Source organism: Echinops telfairi, unplaced genomic scaffold (genome assembly GCF_000313985.2).
Source record: "Echinops telfairi isolate 266 unplaced genomic scaffold, ASM31398v2 ScPeMD7_7420;HRSCAF=8458, whole genome shotgun sequence".
Taxonomy (NCBI): domain Eukaryota; kingdom Metazoa; phylum Chordata; class Mammalia; order Afrosoricida; family Tenrecidae; genus Echinops; species Echinops telfairi.
In genome coordinates this window covers 6,453,165-6,459,044 of record NW_022111320.1, presented here as the reverse complement: position 1 = coordinate 6,459,044, position 5,880 = coordinate 6,453,165, and the positions used below count along the sequence as shown (strand labels likewise).

At 43.6% G+C, this 5,880-nt stretch overlaps 1 non-coding gene across 1 annotated transcript; it reads right to left on the bottom strand.

Moving 5' to 3' along the window:
• Positions 1-257: 257 nt before the first annotated feature.
• On the bottom strand, positions 258-420 carry LOC115872158. The gene has a single exon (XR_004047697.1). It is a non-coding gene; the product is annotated as a U1 spliceosomal RNA (small nuclear RNA).
• Between the last annotated feature and the right edge of the window lie 5,460 nt (positions 421-5,880).

Here is a 5,880-nt window from a genome sequence, read left to right as displayed (position 1 = left end):
AAAGCCATAGCTTACATTTACTTCCTTCCATGTTAGAAGCAATCATACAAAGTTTATCATTTGAAATTTTTGATTTTGCTTTATTCTCCAGTGAGGCAGATAAAGCAGGTATTATCTCCATATTATAGGTGAAAAAAATGCGAGGATCTGTGTAATTGGGTAAGCAATGGGAAAGCATGTAACTACGAGGTAGATAAACAAGGTCTAGGAGTTCAGAACCCAGGCTACCTGCCTATGTTTCTTTTTTTTTTTTTTTTAAGGGGAGAGCGCGAACGCAGTCCCCCACTACCACAAATTATGCAGTCACGTTTCCCACATTTGGGGAAATCACAGGGTCAGCACTTCTGGAGTGCAATGGATAAGCCTTGCCCTGGGAAAACCACCTTCGTGATCATGGTATCTCCCCTGCCAGGTAAGTATACCTATGTTTCTTAACATTAACCACCGCTTCATATGGGTTTCCACACTGGTCATTCCAATCAGCCTACCTACTGCAAACTCCTTTGTAAACTCAAAACTGCCAGTTTGGATGGGGGGCAAGGGAGATGCTGGTACATTCTAGAGATGGTCTGTGCTTCTCACATTGACAGAAGAGCGTACCTCATCACGTTCTGTAGGGCACTGAAAACTGCCTTCTTCATAGCCACAGCTTATAAAAATACCGGGTCCCAGGGAAGTTGGAAAGGATTCCTTGCATGGTGTTTAAAATATCTCCAGCACAATGATGTCTCTAAGAGATTTGCTTTTAAAAAAATCTAGCAAGGGGGCAAGGGGCTCAGATGAAAAAGGAATGGATAAATGTTGAAAAACAATGAAGTTGTGTAATGGGGACATGATACAATTTCCTTTTGTACGTTTGAAATTTTACATGATATAAAAGTAATACACAAATATAGAACAAGGCTAGACTTGGGAAGAAAAATATTAGAACATGTTTAGGTTGTTTTTCTCTTTCCTCCCAAGGTTTAGCCTCCTTTGCAGGTAGGTACTTCATGTGGCTGCGCCCTGGTTCAAGATCCCGGTGGTGCGGGGATTAAGTGTTGAGCTGCTGAGAGGTCCTCCCTACGAACCCATCAGCCACTCCAGAACCCAAACTGTGCTCTCTGCCATAGAAACAAAGAAAATTCATAGTGAGCCTATGGGACAGCGTGGAACAGCCCCTGTGAGTTTCTGAGATTGTGCTGTCTATAGAAAAAAAGCCACGTGGCCGTCCGCTTCCATAAATCTCCAAGCCTTGGAACCGAATGGGGCCGGTTCTGTTCTGTTCTACAGGGTTGCTGTAAATTGGAATTGATCCCATGGAAATGGGCTAAGCCTTGCCAGTGGAATGTGAACCTAAGAAATGTTTGCCACATCTGGACTGTGCTCTCCAGGCGGGGCATTGTGTTTCTTTCCACCTTCCCAGGGGCTGCTGTGGAGACAAGCAGAGTGGCTTGGGAAGCCACATATTGAAAACAGAAGCTCTTCTATTGGGCTGAATCTTACTGGGGGCTCAGCTCACAGGATATTCTTGGTGACCCTACCAAAAGCAGACCCAGGAGATAGATGCCAGATTTCAGTGGTAAGTAGTGAATGGCTGGTGAAGTGGTGTATTAGTCTGGGTACTTTAGAGAAACAAATCCACAGAAACTCATGTACAAGAGAGAGTTTTATATAAAGGTTAAGTGAATATCAAGAAAACATCCCAATCCAGTGCTGCCCAAGCCCACAGGTCCAACATTTACCCATTAACCCATATGTCCAACACCAATCCACAAAGTCCTCCTCCATCTCACAAAACAGACGCAATGACGCTGACTGCAGGAGGAAAGCCGAGTCAGTGAATGTGTAACCATCTCAGCACTGGCAGGGGTCTCCACACGGCTGCTCCAACACCCAGGGCTGCATCAGGGTAGGTCCATGTGGTTTCTCCTATGGGATGTCTTGCAGGAAGTCAGCCTTGCAAGCTGAAGCTGGGAACTGCTAAGGCAGCTGCACCCTGGTCTGACCATCACAAAGCAAGAGACCTGAGAACTCGAAAGGCGAGGCTCACCGAGCCATTTATCCCTCTGCCCTTCAATTAATCCCACATGTGTTTATCAGCCAGGTTGGCACAATAACCTAACTAACGCAGTGGTTATTCTATCTGCTTCTCAAACATCCACGTACCCCTCAAATGGGAGAACCTTATTCTCTTTGCCATTGGCTAGTTTAGAAACAGCGTAGTGCCCTAGGTTTAGACAACTGAGTACACTCTCACTATTTAAGCAGAAAGGAATTTATCATAGGGTTCTGGTTCACTTACAAGGTATCTGGGAGAGTCAAGCTCAGATGTTGCACAACCATTGACAACTCAGCCAGGATAAGTGCCCAACCACACCATGGCAGCTATGATCCTGCTGCCACCAACTGCTGCGTGAGACACATAAATCCAGGATTTGGCCACCAGAACCTCTACAACAGCTGCAGTTGAAAAAACAAAAACCTCCACAACTTTGCCTGCCAGAGAATCTCATGGTCTCTGCCTTGTGATGCTTGCTCCTGCCTGCCAAGTCTGGCAGGGGTGTATCTTCTTGGCAGAAAGCATGAGTAACCCTAGTTACACTTCAATGGAGTCTTGAAACACTCTATAGTCGAGCTTTCCCGTTTCTAAAGGCCAGGAAGGCATGCTCTGATGGGATTGGAGTGGTGCGGAATGAACCGATTGCTATCTGCCACTACTAATCTCTTGTCTACACAGCATCCATTCACTCTTCTTCTCACACAAATGTTCAAAGACTGCAACAACACATGCTCCCATCTCTAATAAAGCAATGATCTCCACAAAAGAAATTAAATCATCCTCTCCTTTTGAGACACAGAATCTCATAAATAACTTCATTTATTGTTGGGTAATGCTTTTTCCTGTGGTTGAGATACATCTAAGTATTGACATAATGAAATCTACAGACTAAATTGCAATATTAACCCAAAATGGCAGGATGAGGGATAAGAGGACACAGTAGGAAATAAAGTAAAACTAGCTATGAGAGGTTATGAAGTTACTTCTATTCACTGACATTGAGTCAATTCTGACTCCTGGTGACCCTCATAGGACAGTGTAGAACTGCCCCTGTGGGTTTCTGAGACTGTACTTCTTTATGGGAGTAGAAAACCCTGTCTTTCTCCTGAGGAGGGCCTGGAGGGTTTGAACTGCAGACCAGGGGGATCCACGCACAACCACTAGGTCACTACTCCCCATGTCCCTCAGTCTTCCCCTACCACGTCTCTGGGTAATTATTTCCATTACTGTCTCTATAGATTTACCTGTTGTGGATTTCATATATGGAAAATTACACAAAACACAAATAGAAAACAAACAAAACCAAGACCAATGATTAAACAAAACAGAAAGCCCCAATTGAAAAGGAAGCAGAAAATCATTAAAACTGAAACAACTTTAAAATAGATCAAATGATAAAGTATTACATTTTAACCTAACCACATCCATGATAATCAACATCACAACCCCTTTGTCTGATAGCAAATCTAAGCACATCCCTTTATTATTATGTTTAGAGAGTATTCTATGGAGGCTTACTCCATTTGTGAACTCTGCATATGGATGTTGGGTTTTCACTGTCACCCATAGCCTTCTGCAAACCAACTCTTCACAATTTAAGCTCTGATACTATTCCCTCCTTTGGATTTGGATTTTATTATTTACAATCTTTGGATCACACAGGCTGGTGTGCTTCTTCTATGTGGATTTAATTGATACCTCACCTAGATGACTGTGTGTTTGAAGGCAAGTCAGTAAGCCCCTAGGCGTTCATTCTTTCTGATAGCAGGGCACCATTGGGTTCCTTCACCACTCTTTGCTATAGCATCCATTTCTTCAGTGATCTTTTTATGGAGGTAAATATAGAGTAGGCCACATCATAAGAACTAATTGTGCTTAGATTGGGGCTAGAATAAAGTATGAGCCCCAAATCCATTCACATAGCTATGGTTTATATCTGTCTCTGATTCACTTTAGAGACCTCATTATCGCTTTATGATAACAAACAAAGAAAACCCCTCACTGTCACGAGTCCATTCTGACTCATAGGGACCCTATATAACATTTAATGATAGAGAACATTATAAATCATTGATAATGACACTATTGATAGTGTCATTAATTTAGTCAATGGTATAGAATTTAAAACACTGTTGAGGAAAGGAAATTATATAAGTATAGGCCGGCTTTTAGCCACAATACATGAATTGTTGACTTGTACAGATTAGACTTAAGTGACTGGACACTATTTACACAAACAGGGTAGTAGTAAAAGACAAAAGATGTTCTAGGTTCCAAATATGTTTCTCCTTACCTTCATGGTATAGTAGCAATCCTACTTCCTCTCTAGAAGCAGAATCAAACATCCCAGCAATTACATGAAAAAAAAATTTTTTATTCATGAGGCAAGGAAAGTCCAGAATGATCAGTTGTCAGCCTGAATCTCCAGTTTAATGGAACTGCTATTTTTAAAAAATTGTAGTAATAACAGAGTATTTTTACATTTCAACGTTTTATTGGGGACTCTTACAACTCTTGTTACAAACCATACATCAACTGTATCTGACATATTCATACATGTATTCCATCGTTCTTTTCTAGACATTTACTTTCCATTGAGCCCTTGGGATCAGCTCCTCCTTTTGTCCCTTCCACCTCCCACCTCCCAACCCTCATGGCCCCTGATAGATTGTTAATTATTTTCAAATCTCACTCCAACCACAGTCTCCCTTCACCTCTGGTTTCTGTTATTCTTCCCCCTGACTGGGGGTGTGTGGTTATGTGCCATTCAATGCTATGGGTGCCCCCCTCCCTCCCTCCCTCTCTCCCCCTCCCCCTACCCTTTTGAGATACATTTCAACATTTTTAAAATGTACAGCTTAGTGATGCCGGTTATGTTCATCCTGTGTGCAACTAGCAGCACAATTGATTCCAAACTTTCCATCACACTTAGAAGCTCAATACCCCTCAGGCAACCCCTTTCTTCCCTCCGAACAGACCTCGAGGCCATGTCTGACCAGTTCTAGCTATACAAAGGAGAAACCAACTCTACCCAAATGCCAAAAGGCAGAGGTCAGACGTGCCTCCACCCTTCATCCTCCTTTACCAACCATTCCTCCCACAACACTCTGCTTGTCTGCTGGGTCCAATGTCCATTGCAGTGACCACACAGCCCACAGATCATATTCACAAATGAAGGGCTTTAATGGGGGAGTGAGCAGGTGACAAGTCAGGACCAGTAAACAAGAAGGACACAGGCATGGGGGCCACAGTAGCATCTCTCCTCAGCCAGCAGGCAAGTCTCCCTACAGTCCTTCCTTAGCCTCTAGGCTAGTGGTTCTCAACCTTCCTAATGCCGCAACCCTTTCATACAGTTCCTCATGTTGTGGTGACCCCTCAACCATAACATTACGTTTGTTGCTACTTATAACTGTAATTTTGCTATTGTGATGAATCGGGTGACCCCCTGTGTATATCACGACCCACACGTTGAGAACCGCTGCTCTAGACCATCGGTTCTCTGGCCTCTTTTCCATGGGCCAGAAGCCAACCTGCTGATGTGCCTCGCAGTGTCATAGTCTCAGCGCTGCTCCTCTATTATCTCATGGCTTCTTGCCTCTGCCTCTGGTCTTAACCTGGTTCCTTTGCTTTGTGTCATGGTCTCCATGCCACGAACTCTGGTGCCTATGGTCTCAGCCTCTGCCACTTCAGACAGAGATCTCCTATGTGCCCCTCTGGTGGTTCTTTTTCCTGGACGGTTCTGGAATTCTCTTTGTTCCTGCTTCTGAGATGGCTCATTCTTAAAGCAAGGGGGTGGCAACTAAAACTGACCAATCCTGTCTATTAGTGTTATATATGCC